Below are 16,011 nucleotides of genomic sequence, written 5' to 3'. Positions count from 1 at the left end.
CCTGATCCATTTAGTGGCATAACTAGAGTCCGATGGACCTTAGTGAAAAGTTTGGACCTAGTCTCCCACCTTCATGTTAGTCAGATGTACGGGCCCTTGTAGCATTCTAGAACCTATACAAAAATGTGTATTCAACCCCCATGTACACAATGTTCCCCTCCTGTCTCCTTCCTGTAATATTGTCCCCCATCCTTGCTTCTTCCTGTAATAATGTATCTCATTCTGGCCCCTTCTAATAATAATGTCCAATTCCTGGCCCCTTTCTTGAATTAATATTCTCCATCTTGGGCCCCTTTCTGTAATAATGCTCCCCCATCCTATAACAATATCCCCTATCCTGGGCCTCTTCCACGTATAATGTACTTCATCCTGGGCCCGTTCCTTGTATATGGTCCCCTATCCTGGGCCCCTTTCTTGTATAATGTCCCCTTCCTGAGCCCCTTCCTGTAATAATTCCCACCTCAATCCTGGGTGTCCTCCTATAACAATGTCTACTGTTATGGACCTGGTGGTTAGGTGCACCAGGAATAACCTGATAGTTAAACACGGAATCGGGACAAGCTCTGGGGAAATGGGAATTCTGCTGACCGCAAACCATACTCCTATCAACACAACTAGAAATAGCCGTGGAGCGTGCCTGACTCTGCCTAGACGCCTCTTCACAGCCTAAGAGCTAACTACCCCTAAAGAAAGGAAACAAAGCCTCACTTGCCTCAGAGAAATTTCCCCAAAGGTAAAAGCAGCCCCCCACAAGTATTGACTGTGAGTTAAGAGGAAATCACAAACACAGGATGAAATAGGCTTTAGCAAAGAGAGGCCAGTCTAACTAAACAGATTGAGGATTGAAAAGGGATCTTTGCGGTCAACACAACAAACTACAAAAACCACGCAGAGTGTGCAAAAAATACCCCCGCACCGACTCACGGTGCGGTGGTGCCACTCTGCACCCCCAGAGCTTCCAGCTAGCCAGGCAGTTTCATGATAGCAAGCTGGACTAGAACTTAGCAAGAAAAACCATAAGTAACAAATGAACAAGCCGGAACTTAGCTTTTGCTGGAGTAGACAGGTCCTCAGAAAGATCCAGGAGAGATCTGAACAAGTACTAGAACATTGACAGCTGGCATGGAGTAACGATCTGAGTGGAGTTAAATAGAGAATCCTAGCCTAGCCCTAAACGAGGGCAGCTGGGGAAGGAATCTCAGAACCAGCAGCTCCCCTCACAGCCACCAGAGGGAGTCTAAGGACAGAACTCACCGAAGTACCATTCATGACCACAGGAGGGAGTTCGAGAACGGAATTCACAACAGTACCCCCCCTTGAGGAGGGGTCACCAAACCCTCACCAGAGCCCCCAGGCCGATCAGGACGAGCCAAATGAAAGGCACGAACTAAATCAGCACCATGGACATCAGAGGCAACAACCCAGGAATTATCCTCCTGACCATAGCCCTTCCATTTGACCAAGTACTGAAGTTTTCGTCTCGAAATACGAGAATCCAAAATCTTCTCCACCACATACTCCAACTCCCCCTCGACCAACACCGGAGCAGGAGGATCAACGGAGGGAACCATAGGCGCCACATATCTCTGCAGCGACGACCTATGGAACACATTATGGATGGCAAAAGAAGCAGGAAGGGCCAAACAAAATGATACAGGATTAAGAATTTCAGAAATCTTATAAGGACCAATGAAACGAGGCTTAAACTTAGGAGAAGAAACCTTCATAGGAACATAACGAGATGATAACCAAACCAAATCCCCAACACGAAGTCGGGGACCAACACGGCGACGGCGGTTAGCGAAACGTTGAGCCTTCTCTTGGGACAAGGTCAAATTGTCCACCACATGAGTCCAAATTTGTTGCAACCTGTCCACCACAGAATCCACACCAGGACAGTCCGAAGGCTCAACCTGCCCTGAAGAAAAACAAGGATGAAAACCAGAATTGCAAAAAAAAGGCGAAACCAAAGTAGCCGAACTGGCCCGATTATTAAGGGCGAACTCAGCCAATGGCAAGGAGGTCACCCAATCATCCTGATCCACAGAAACAAAACATCTCAGATGTTTCCAAAGTCTGATTGGTTCGTTCGGTTTGGCCATTTGTCTGAGGATGGAAAGCCGAAGAAAAAGACAAATCAATGCCCATCTTAGCACAAAAGGACCGCCAAAACCTTGAAACAAACTGGGAACCTCTGTCAGACACGATGTTCTCCGGAATGCCATGCAAACGAACCACATGTTGGAAAAATAATGGAACCAAATCAGAGGAAGAAGGCAATTTAGGCAAGGGTACCAAATGGACCATTTTAGAGAAGCGATCACAAACCACCCAGATGACCGACATCCTTTGAGAAACAGGAAGATCTGAAATAAAATCCATGGAAACATGCGTCCAGGGCCTTTTCGGGACCGGCAAGGGCAAAAGTAAACCACTGACATGAGAACAGCAGGGCTTAGCCCGAGCACAAGTCCCACAAGACTGCACAAAAGAACGCACATCCCGCGACAAGGAAGGCCACCAAAAGGACCTAGCCACCAAATCTCTGGTACCAAAAATCCCAGGATGACCAGCCAACACCGAACAATGAACCTCAGAGATAACTCTATTAGTCCATCTATCAGGGACAAACAGTTTCTCCGCTGGACAACGGTCAGGTCTATCAGCCTGGAACTCCTGCAGCACCCGCCGCAAATCAGGGGAGATGGCAGACAGAACTACCCCCTCTCTGAGAATACCAGCCGGCCCAGGAACCCCAGGAGAATCAGGCACAAAACTCCTTGAAAGGGCATCAGCCTTCACATTCTTAGAACCCGGAAGGTACGAAACCACAAAATTGAAACGGGAGAAAAACAGCGACCAACGAGCTTGTCTAGGATTCAACCGCTTGGCAGACTCGAGATAAGTCAGATTCTTGTGATCTGTCAAGACCACCACGCGATGCTTGGCTCCTTCAAGCCAATGTTGCCACTCCTCGAATGCCCACTTCATAGCCAACAACTCCCGATTGCCAACATCATAATTACGCTCAGCAGGCGAAAACTCTCGAAAAGAAAGCACATGGCTTCATTACAGAGCAATCAGAACTTCTCTGAGACAAAACAGCCCCTGCTCCAATTTCAGAAGCATCAACCTCGACCTGAAAAGGGAGCGAAACATCTGGCTGACACAACACAGGAGCCGAAGAGAAACGACGTTTCAACTCCTGAAAAGCCTCAACGGCCGCAGAGGACCAATTCACCACATCAGCACCCTTCTTGGTCAAATCAGTCAACGGTTTAACAACACTAGAAATATTAGCGATGAAGCGACGGTAAAAATTGGCAAAGCCCAGAAATTTCTGAAGGCTCTTCACAGATGTAGGCCGAGTCCAATCATAAATAGCTTGGACTTTAACAGGATCCATCTCGATAGTAGAAGGGGAAAAAATGAAGCCCAAAAAGAAAACCTTCTGAACTCCAAAGAGACACATAGATCCCTTCACAAACAAGGAATTAGCACGAAGGACCTGGGACACCATTCTGACCTGCTTCACATGGGACTCCCAATCATCCGAAAAGACCAAAATATCATCCAAATATACGATCATGAATCTATCCAGATACTTTCAGAAGATGTCATGCATAAAGGACTGAAACACAGAGGGAGCATTAGAAAGGCCAAATGGCATCACCAGGTACTCAAAATGGCCCTCGGGCATATTAAATGCTGTTTTCCATTCATCGCCCTGTTTAATACGCACGAGATTATACGCCCCTCGAAGGTCTATCTTGGTGAACCAACTAGCCCCCTTAATCCGAGCAAATAAATCAGACAGTAGAGGCAAAGGGTACTGAAATTTGACCGTGATTTTATTAAGAAGGCGGTAATCTATACAAGGTCACAGAGAACCATCCTTCTTGGCCACAAAAAAGAACCCTGCTCCCAATGGTGACGACGACGGGCGGATATGCCCTTTCTCCAAGGACTCCTTTATATAACTCCGCATAGCGGCGTGTTCTGGCACAGACAAATTGAAAAGTCATCCCTTAGGGAACTTGCTACCAGGAATCAAATTAATAGCACAATCACAATCCCTATGAGGAGGTAGGGTGCTAGACTTGGGCTCATCAAATACATCCCGGTAATCCGACAAAAACTCAGGGACTTCAGAAGGAGTGGAGGAAGAAATTGACAACAATGAAACATCCCCATGCACCCCTTGACAGCCCCAACTGGACACCGACATAGATTTCCAATCCAATACTGGATTATGGACCTGCAGCCATGGCAAACCCTACACGACCACATCATGCAGATTATGCAACACCAAAAAGCGAATATCCTCCTGATGCGCAGGAGCCATGCACATGGTCAACTGGGTCCAGTACTGAGGCTTATTCTTGGCCAAAGGCGTAGCATCAATTCCCCTCAAAGGAATGGGATGCTGCAAGGGCTCCAAGAAAAAACCACAGCGCCTGGCAAACTCTAAGTCCATCAAATTCAGGGCAGCGCCTGAATCCACAAATGCCATAACAGAATAGGATGACAAAGAGCAAATCAGAGTAACGGACAAAAGAAATTTAGGCTGTACAGTACCAATGGTGACAGACCTAGCGAACCGCTTAGTGCGCTTAGGACAATCAGAGATAGCATGAGTGGAGTCACCACAGTAAAAACACAGCCCATTCTGACGTCTATGTTCTTGCCGTTCAGCTCTGGTCAAAGTCCTATCACATTGCATAGGCTCAGGCCTCTGCTCAGAGGATACCGCCAAATGGTGCACAGTTTTGCGCTCACGTAAGCGCCGATCGATCTGTATGGCCAAGGACATTGATTCATTCAGACCAGCAGGCGTGGGGAACCCCACCATAACATCCTTAAGGGCTTCAGAAAGACCCTTTCTGAAAATTGCTGCCAGGGCACACTCATTCCACTGAGTAATCACAGACCACTTTCTGAACTTCTGGCAATATACCTCCGCTTCATCCTGACCCTGACACAAAGCCAGCAAAATTTTCTCTGCCTGATCCACAGAATTCGGTTCATCATAAAGCAATCCCAGCGCCAGAAAAAACGCATCTACATTACACAATGCAGGATCTCCTGGCGCCAGGGCAAATGCCCAGTCTTGAGGGTCGCCACGCAACAAAGAAATAATGATTCTCACTTGCTGAATAGGGTCACCAGAAGAGCGGGGTTTCAGAGCAAGAAACAGTTTACAATTGTTTTTGAAATTCAGAAATTTAGATCTATCCCCAGAAAACAAATCAGGAATTGGAATTCTAGGCTCCAACATAGGATTCTGAACTACATAATCTTGAATGTTTTGTACCCTAGCAGCGAGTTGATCTACACTAGAGGACAGACCTTGAATGTCCATATCCACACCTGAGTTCTGAACCACCCAGAGTTTAAGGGGAAAATAAAGGCAAAACACACTGCAGAGAAAAAAAAAATGGTCTCAGAACTTCTCTTTTCCCTCTATTGAGATGCATTAACACTTTGTGGCCAGCTGTACTGTTATGGACCTGGTGGTTAGGTGCACCTGGAATGACCTGATAGTTAAACACGGAATCGGGACGAGCTCTGGGGAAATGGGAACTCTGCTGACCGCAAACCCTACTCCTATCAACACAACTAGAAATAGCCGTGGAGCGTGCCTGACTCTGCCTAGACGCCTCTTCACAGCCTAAGAGCTAACTACCCCTAAAGAAAGGAAACAAAGCCTCACTTGCCTCAGAGAAATTTCCCCAAAGGTAAAAGCAGCCCCCCACAAGTATTGACTGTGAGTTAAGAGGAAATCACAAACACAGGATGAAATAGGCTTTAGCAAAGAGAGGCCAGTCTAACTAAACAGATTGAGGATAGAAAAGGGATCTTTGCGGTCAACACAACAAACTACAAAAACCATGCAGAGTGTGCAAAAAATACCCCCGCACCGACTCACGGTGCGGTGGTGCCACTCTGCACCCCCAGAGCTTCCAGCTAGCCAGGCAGTTTCATGATAGCAAGCTGGACTAGAACTTAGCAAGAAAAACCATAAGTAACAAATGAACAAGCCGGAACTTAGCTTTTGCTGGAGTAGACAGGTCCTCAGAAAGATCCAGGAGAGATCTGAACCAGTACTAGAACATTGACAGCTGGCATGGAGTAACGATCTGAGTGGAGTTAAATAGAGAATCCTAGCCTAGCCCTAAACGAGGGCAGCTGGGGAAGGAATCTCAGAACCAGCAGCTCCCCTCACAGCCACCAGAGGGAGTCTAAGGACAGAACTCACCGAAGTACCATTCATGACCACAGGAGGGAGTTCGAGAACGGAATTCACAACAGTCTACCATCTTGAGCCTCTTCCTTGTATAATGTTCCCCATCCTGGGCTCCTTCCAGCAATAATGTTTCCCATCCTGAGCCTCTTCCTGGTATAATGTACGCCATACTGGGCCCCATACAGCAATAAAGTCCCTCGTTCTTCTCCAGCACATTTTAAAAATTAACAAATGATTATTCTTACCTTTCCCACTCCCACGAGGCACGGCGTCCTTTTTCTATAGCCAGCACAGAAGACGACAGCTGACTTCAGTCTGCTGGCATGGGTAGTGCTTGTGGTCACTGTCAGGCACCGCCTGTGAACTGCAAGCTGGCATTAAGTACAACCTGCTGGCTTCTCTTTGCTTGCATATCCAGGTGAAATAGGCGCTGGTGTCAGTGGGCCCCCCTCCAGCCTACGCCTGGTTGTGTTCGTACCAGGTCGACTATTTATTATGGTCAAAACTATTTATTATGGGTTACAGCTGTTTTGCATACTTTCCTTAAAGGGTATTCTCATGCTATAAAACTACTCTAGTTAATAAGACAACATAAAAATAAGCAAGTTTGCCACTGACTTGCTTTTTCTGTCTGCTGTAATTCTCCTTCATTGAGAGCTTTTATCTTACATAGTATACAGCTTATTGCCAAGGAAACCAAGCACTAGAGCCTGGCCGAGTATACACAGTATTTACAGGACAGGAGTTAACTCTAGAGATGAGCGGATAAAGCAAAATCTGAATTTGTCTGTTCGCTAATTTTTTTACAGTAAAATTCAGTTCATGGAGAACTTATTCTCTACAAATGTATTGTCCCTGATTATGGTCTTTGCCTCTCTAGACCCCAAAGCCTTAGAGACATAAATGTAAAATATGTTATACGCTTATCTCTACGGTTTCTATGCTACTCACTATCACCCGCCGGTCCACTTTGCGCTACATTTTATTTTCTGTCCACAACAGAAGTATTTCACTGTATTAACAGCAAAAAACAGGTTCTGGCTCATTGGGGCAGATGCGTGAAAGATTTTACAATAGAAAACTATCATAAAAGTTGTGAAAATTCTGTACATTTTTAGCATTTTTTCTTCAGTTTGACTAAGCTCCACTGAAATGGGCAGAGCTGGGGTAGGATGGTGGCGTAGCCACACCCTCCTGTCAGATTAATCAAAAATGCCAACACTAGTATACTACAAATGCTACTCCAGTCCTTGATTGGAGTAGTATTTCTGGTACAATGAATGGAGTGAAAATTGCAACATTTCAGATTTTTTTTACATTGATATTAATGCTAGTGTTCCAGCTTTATACACTGGGTATTTCCAGTGGCCAAGAGACCTGAAAACAGCTGATCATGGGGATCCCTGTTGTCAGTCCCTTGATCTGATATTGATGATCTATCCTAAAGCTTTCTATACACATTAGATGGCTGTTAGATGGCTGCCAGCCAAAAGCTCTTTGGGCCAACAGCCATCTCTTCCGACTCTCTCATAGACAGGAGCCGTTGTTCTCCCGAGCCCTTCTGCGTTCTCTATGAGAAAAACGTTGGCTGAGACCTCTGCATGCAGCTTATTTCACTAGTAAAATAACTTGTAGGAAAAAAGAGCGCAGATAGTGTCTTATCTCACAAATTATAATTGATTTACCCATAAAATTAGCTGTTCACCTGATGTAGAATATTCACAAGCATATATTGCCGGCTGATGCAGATCCACCGGTCAGCATGTGACCGTAGCTAAATCACTAAATAGGAGGATTTGTGAGTTATGATCCGCGCTGCCAGCTAATCCAAAAACAGACCAATTGTATAGTTGATCAGTGGTTTATTCTACACGTTTCGGAGTACACATGACTCCTTCCTCAGGATAAAACCACGAATGATTTGTGGTATTTCCTGAGGAAGGGGTCATGTGTACTCTGAAACGCATAGAATAAACTACTGTTCAACTATACAATTGGTCTGTTTTTGGATTAGCTGGCAGCACGGATTATAACCCACAAATCCTCCTATTCAGCGATGCAGCTTATTTCAGGGAGAATAATGTGATTGGCAGTCAGCAATCAGACATGCTTGATTGACATGTTTCCCGATCATCAGTCAGCCGGCAATTCCCATACAAACTAGACTATTGTCCGATCTCATTGATGTTGGTGAGCTTAGTCTAATGTGTATGGCCGCTGTCATGGTTTCACCCCTCAGTGTGTCTGAGATGCAGTTACTGACAGCTCGGCCATCCAATCCGGTACAGGGGAGTGCTGAAGCTGTCAGTACTTTTATAGACAGCTTGGCCATCCAATCTGGTACAGGGGCGTGCTGAGCTGTCAGCGTGTTGATTGACAGCTTGACTATCCAATCTGAGACTGAGAGGCGTCAGCTCTCTCCAAGTGTTCACTATCCCGGGTGATTGCCATGCTACTTAACTGAGCTGTTTCTCCAGACCTCTGACTGATGTGCACTCAACAAGTGAGGTTTGTGCTTTCCTGTGCCTTGATTTCTGTATGCTCAATCATTTGTTGACTGACCTTGGATTTTGTTCTGACCATCCGACTGTTTAACCCCTTCAGCTCTGATCTGTTATCTTCCTGGTATTCTGACCTCAGAACGTTACCTGCACATGCTTTTGTCTCTTTCTTCTGTTTATGACGTACCCTCCTGGCTTCTGATCTCAGACTCCTTGACCATTCTGACTCACGGCTTGGTCATGAGAAATGACTAACGTCACAGCCGGCTTACCTAGGCTTACCCTTTAAACTTTTCTATATTCCCTTCTAATTATTCTAGATAATATCATGATTGTTAACAATTACTTTTTTACTCAGGAGAAACTGAGACATTTTATCTAGATTTACAAATCCTTTGGGATCAGCATTTAATGCAGATGCTCACTTTACTATCCAATCACCATACAGATGTCACAGATCTGAATCTGTTATAGAACTGCTTTGTGCATAGTGATAACCATGGACTTAGCTTTGCTACATCTGTATTTTGAGATAATATTTAACTAGGTAATTACTACTAACCCAAGGGACCTTTAATCCAAAAGTCTTGTAGCTTGATTAATAAAAGTTGCATATGCGTATGAATATTATGTATAATCTCTACAAAGGGATATGCATGTATACCCACATGGTGCGAATATGCTAGTCTGCCGGTTTGTAGAAAGGACTATTCCTTCGGTGTACAAGTCTTCTGTAATGTGATTTTCATTATTTACTCTATCATTATGTCAATATTGAATTTTATAGCTTAACTCATTTTAATTACCCGTTATCACAAATTTCCAGCATTGCAAAAACGTACATTGCACTGCCTGTTCTTCATAATATTTCTGTTTTTTTCTCATCTTGATGATATGTTGGATGCGCATGCTGAATTCCATATAGAACGTGTTTCTCACTTTGAAGATGGTTATTTGACTGACTGCAAGGCTTACAGAGGAAGAAAATAGGCAATGATTGTTTATGGCGGAAAATAACTTTATAGGATTAAGGTGTTTTTAAAAGTCATTCTAAAGTGGCTACATGGATTTTTTTTAAGTGGACCGGCAGCCATCCTTACAGAGAGATCCCAAATTATTTTAACCGGTGGTTGCTGATGTAATATATATGTATGTATATATATATATATATATATATATATATATATATATATATATATATATATGTGTGTGTGTGTGTTACATATTGACTTTTGGGTTGTAAGTGGAGGTGTAATTGAATTTTTTTAAAAATTAGTAATTTGATTTTGTGCGGATTCAGCAAACTGGCAGCTGCTGGTCAACATTTTTCCATTTTTCAGAACTGTAAAGGGCCATCGAAACATATATATATAAATCCTTATAGTCGCCTCTTTGGCCCCTCAGGTCACCTGTCTGGTTCTCACCACATCTTCAGGTTGCCACCTCTTGTGCTGAAATCCCAGGATCTAACACTCAGGGCTGGTGCTTCCAGGTTTGGTGAGGGCACGGGTAAAATTTTGCGCAACCATGCAAAAGGTCAAGGCGTCAGGATGTGATGTCCACCTTGACCTTGTGTGCACATGATCAGAACCCTTATAGGTTTCATCAAAGCTGGAAGTCTTAGCCTAGCATGAGAGGCAGGGGGATTTCAATGTGAATGGCGGCTCTCTGAAGATGTGTTGAGGACTGGATGAGTGATGGTAAGGAGTGGAGGGGCCGGAGAAGTGAACGGTATGGCGAGTATAAGAATTGTCATTATTTTCTATATATTACATTTATTATTCTCAGGGGTCAGGATAGTTGCCAGAGTATAATAAAGGACATTACATTTGTGGAGAATAACTTCCCCCGACAATCCCAGGTAATTGGAAAAAAGAGCAAACGGGAGAATTCAATTTTTGGATGAAATAAGTTTTAAGGAAGCTTAAAAATAATAATTGTTTTCAGTGCAAGACGATGTGTAAGAACGATCGTGGTAATGATTGTACTGTATACATTTATCCTAAGTCATGTGACAAGGCTCGTTAGAAGGTTGATATTGACTTTTAGGATCACTACTTCCTATAGGTCGCGCTAGAGTTTCAGTTCCCTTCCTTTCTGAAGTGACAATTTGAACATTTCTCCCATTCACTTGTACTATTCAGTTATGTAAAGTTTATTGAAAGCATATTTTATTTTACTATTACAGTTTTAACCCATTTACTGTATTAAAAATGCCGCATTCGTGCCTCCATTCAGGAGCTTTGCTTATGTGTGCCTCCATGTATTAATAATGCACCCTTTGTGTCTCTAGATATTAAAGGGATTGTCCTATTTCTTAGATCATTGCTTTAAAGGCTTGTGGAGGAAAAATCCTGTGGAAGAAGAGTTAATTTGTTTTTCCCTCAGTGGCCATGCCTGTGAGGTTGGCATGATCTGCTGTGCTCACTGATTGTCTGCAGGGCTATTACGTGCTGGTACATGTCATTAAACTCAGTAATTGTCATGTGACTTCACAATTGTAGCTGGGCTGATCAATAAAGCCATAAGCAGCAAGAGGCAGGGTGGAGTGAGTAAAAGTTTGTTTTATTTATGTGTTTGCTTCCTTAAAAGGAGACAATTTATGTAATAATACCCCTTTTGTTCTTCCATACAGGACTAGATATCATGTGCCTCTTAGTCAACTGCTGTGTGTAACCCCGCCCCCACCACTGATAGGCAGCTTCCTGCCTATGCACAGTGTACACGTAAAGCTGCGAATCAGTGATGTGGGTGGCGTTATTCAGTGCTCTGCTAGATCTGCAGTAGAGAAACCTGTGATTTTATTACAACTGCTGCACCCAGTAAACTTAGCGACACATCCCTGGAATCAGGGTCTCTTTGCCTTCATTATGCTGCTCTCAGATGTGGTAGCAAAATATCTGGCCACAGATTACCTTTAATAATACCCCTTTTGTGCCACTATTATATTAGTAAAGTCTCTCTTTCTATTCCCCATTGTGGCTGTGTCATTAAAAACAAATAATTGCAACTCATCTCAAACCACTCCCATGAGGAGCATTGGCGTTCTGCAACTTCTCCCTGAGGTCTGCAGCTTGGTACTGGCAGGGAAGAAAACCTTCCTATGGCTTGTTAGAGTAAGTGGCGCTACACAGCCAATTCATCTCTACTTTATCATAGTTTCCCACTTTATTTGTACACTAAGTGCAACTAAAGCTTAGTTAAAATATCTTTTTTTATTATTAAGTTATTTTTTTTTCAAATTTGTTCTACTTTTTTCTAATTATTTTTTTCTTCCTTTAGACAACTAGCAGTACATCGGGCAGTCTTGAGTGGAGTATATTTAAGAAACAATATTAAAAATCTTCAGCGTCGTATGAAGAGCGCTGTAAATATTCAAATGATTGTTATTTAAAAAATGTCAAAACCCATGGTTAACCGTTGTGTAATTAAATAAGGTTTTATTAATTTTATTAAATAAGATTTACCACCTTAAGAGAAATAAACAACTTCCTGTTTTCTCTACTCCAAATAAAGTGTGTAGTTCCGCACCACAAAAGCCGAATATCTCTCGGGACCGGTGATTAATTTTCACTCTCATTAAACTGTGTCAAGGAGATTAATGTACCAAACCTCAAGCAACCGGATTAAATTGTAACATTGGGCAAGTGAAGGAGATCATTGTACTAAGCATAAGTCTTATAGCAACAGGAAAAAAACAAACAAAACAAAAATACAAAGTCGAGCTGTGATATGAGACCCCTTCTACACAGTGTTTTACCGATACTTGAAGTTTCCTCATTTTGATTGAAACATGTTCAGATGGACTCACAGTTATCTGTGTGGTACCACATGCGGAGGATGTGCTCCAGTCCTTTCAAGGTCAATTACCTTAAGGTAAGTTACAGAATATAATGCCCATATTTGTAGACAATGATAAACTTATAAATATAGTTTATCATTAATTGTGACAAAATGTCAAAGAATATTTATAATCATAACTTTATCAGCCGGTGCCAGGCAGCTGCAACCAAGGCAAGTAAAATAATGGATACACATGATGAGTACACACAATATAACTGTAGACTATATTTACATGCGGTAGATTTGTTGCAGAAATGTCTGTTTTGGACAATCCATTCAACATATCTGATTCTGCTGACATACAGCTGGATATTTGGTGAATGTTTTTTTCAGGCAGATTTCACTCTGAAAACTCCCTGAAAACCAAAACGCTCAAAAAAATAAACATGTGCATTTTTATGTAAAAATGACTTGCTATGTAATGTGCAGTCTTTTGTGCATCTTTTACAGCTTCAGGTTTCCAAAGAAGCCAAGTGGTTAAAAAAAAGTTAGCAGATCATTCTTTAGTTATTTTCCACGGTTACTGGTACCGCTCATTAAAGTTATGAATATGGACTCCACTCCCATAGGGGTGGAGCCGCATATTTATTACTGTAATGAGCGGTGCCATGTGACCGCTCACTACAGGAAGAAGCTGCCGCTCCTGGAGACGTGGGACATGCAGGGACTGCGTCAGGAGCGCCGGGAGCAGGTGAGTATGTCATATTCACCTTTCCTCGTTCCACCGCCGCCTCATCTTCCGTGTCCTCTGCAGTGACTGTTCAGGTCAGAGGGTGTGATGACGTATTAGTGTGCGTGCCACCCTCTGCCTGAACAGTCAGTGCAGAGACGGGACGCTGAGGAGCAGCGGGCAGCTACGAGAGGTGAGTATGTCATTTTTTTTTAGTGCAGCGGCATTACATGTGGCACAATGCTATATGGAGTGTCTATGGGGCCATAAAGAACTGCATGGAGCATTATATGGGGCATCTATGGGGCCATAACTGCATGGAGCATTATATGGGGCATCTATGGGGCCATAACTGCATGGAGCATTATATGGGGCATCTATGGGGCCATAACTGCATGGATCATTATATGGGGCATCTATGGGGCCATAACTGCATGGAGCATTTTATAGGGCATCTATGGGGCCATAACTGCATGGAACATTATATGGGGCATCTACGGGGCCATAACTGCATGGATCACTATATGGGGCATCTATGGGGCCATAACTGCATGGAGCATTATATGGGGCATCTATGGGGCCATAAAGAACTGCATGGAGCATTATATGGGGCATATTTGTATATGGAGCATCTTATGGGGCCATAATGAACTGTATGGAGCATTACATGGGGACTATTTTGTATGGAGCATCTTATGGGGCCATAATGAACAGTATGGAGCATTATATGGGGCTACTGATTCAATATGGATATTCAAAAACACTTAACCTAGTGATGTCTCAATTAATTTTACTTTTATTGGTATCTATTTTTATTTTTGACATTTACTAGTAGCTGCTGCATTTTCCACCCTAGGCTTATACTCGAGTCAATAAGTTTTCCCAGTTTTTTGTTGCAAAATTAGGGGGGTCGTCTTATACTTGGGTCGGCTTATACTCGAGTATATACGGTATATAATACAAGTCAACAAGAAGGCTCAAAGGATGCCCGAAAGATGGCTGGGGATCTTTTTCAGCATTTTCCCAATGTTTTTGCTAGCGGTTTCCTTATTGAAAGGAGTAAAAAAAATCTTGAAAATGGTTGTAAAAAAAGATACCCCTTAAACGATGACAAAATGTAAAAAAAAACAGCCGACGTTAAAAACTTGGAAAAATCAATTAGGAAACAGTAAAAAAAAAAAAAAGCGTTGTCCCAACTTTTTGCTAGCTATTTTCTTATTGTTGAAACGAGTTTAAAAAAATCCAGAAAATGGTTGTAGAAAAGACATCCCTTAAATGTTGGACAAATGCTAAAAAAAAAACAGCTGACGTTAAAAACTTGGAAAAATCAGGAAACGGTCAAAAAAATCTAAAAAATACAGCCAGTGTTTCCTGAACATTCTTCCTTTTGAAAAACTAGACGAGTTTGCCTAACTGAAAAAGGACATTTCCTAGGGGTATATGCAGACAGCTTCATTCATTAGCCTTCTGACTGAGCACTTCGCCTTTTAGCCACAGGTGTTTTTAATCACAGCAGGACCACTACTCCTCCACAGAGATATAGATTTTAGTCTAACAGAGGATTCATGTTCCCATACAGATGAAGACTTTATTCTAAGTGAGGAAAGGCATTGCTAGGTCCTGGTATACGAGAAATGCCTTATCGTGGCTTCCAAATACACATATATTGGCCAATTTATGCACTAAACTTTCTCAATTTCTCATATTTCTAGTGCAGTAATGCAGTTCAATTTTCATTTTTCATATTTGCAAGTTTTGGCGCTACAATGTGCTGCCTTTTTTGTTTGAATGTATATGACTTGGTGACTGTAGGTTCAGCACCTGTTCACAATTAGTCTATGTTTGGATGTGACAGTCAGTTTTTTTTATTTATTTTCACTCAGTTACTAGCATACGCTGAGTTTTTCCTGGAAAATACACTTTAAGAAGACGCCTGCATTTGAATTCTTCTCTAAAGTACAAGGCAGATGCTTTTCCACTGTCATTTTTTTTTACACTGCACATATTAAGATAAGAGTCAACCGCTTCCAAGTAGACAGATCACTTCTTTTAAGAGCTTTGCGGCTTTGGAAAACTGAAGCAGTTAAAAGAAGTTCAAAAATACTGAACATATTCACAGCAAGACATTTTAACATTGTTGTGCATTATGTTAATTTTTTTAAGCATTTTTTAGAGCTTTTCAAGGCGGGTTCCAGGCAGAATCCACATGAAAGAGGCTCCATGTGCACACGTATGACATGAGAAGAAAGTTTTTACTATGGGTTCTCTATAATTAGAGATGAACAGCGCAGCCATTCAACGAGCTTTTTCTGTATGGGCATTTCCGGACCCACCATAGCCATGTCAAATATTGGCATAACTGTGATAAGGCGACGCACTATGTAAAAAAAAAAAAAAAAAGATGTAGGGTCTGTTCTATTTTTGATAACAAGTACAGGTAAAGCCGACAGTTGCGGGCTACAGCCCTCAGCTGTTAGCTTTATCTTGGTTGATTATCAAAAATATGGGGCCTGCACAATTTTTTTCATTAATAAATGGGAAAAAGAGGGGATTTGTTAGCGGGTGTTTGTCTTTTTTACTTTTGACTACAGAGTCCGACGCCTCTTCATTATTGACCCAGAGCTTGATGTCAGTGGACATAAAACAGCTGACATTAACTTCAAAACCATTTCCCCACTTGCCAATGCACCAGGTCAAGTGGGAAGAGCTATGTGCCAGAATTGGCACAGCTAATGGATGTGCCATTTCTA

At 42.6% G+C, this 16,011-nt stretch overlaps 1 protein-coding gene across 4 annotated transcripts in view; it reads right to left on the bottom strand.

The window, feature by feature from the left end:
• ASTN2 (astrotactin 2) overlaps positions 1 to 16,011 on the bottom strand; it is a 939,506-nt gene that overhangs the window by 437,984 nt on the left and 485,511 nt on the right. The gene's annotated exons all lie outside the window — the stretch shown is intronic.

This window comes from Ranitomeya variabilis, chromosome 2 (assembly GCF_051348905.1).
Source record: "Ranitomeya variabilis isolate aRanVar5 chromosome 2, aRanVar5.hap1, whole genome shotgun sequence".
In the NCBI taxonomy this organism is placed as follows: domain Eukaryota; kingdom Metazoa; phylum Chordata; class Amphibia; order Anura; family Dendrobatidae; genus Ranitomeya; species Ranitomeya variabilis.
This window is presented reverse-complemented; position numbering and strand designations above follow the sequence as displayed.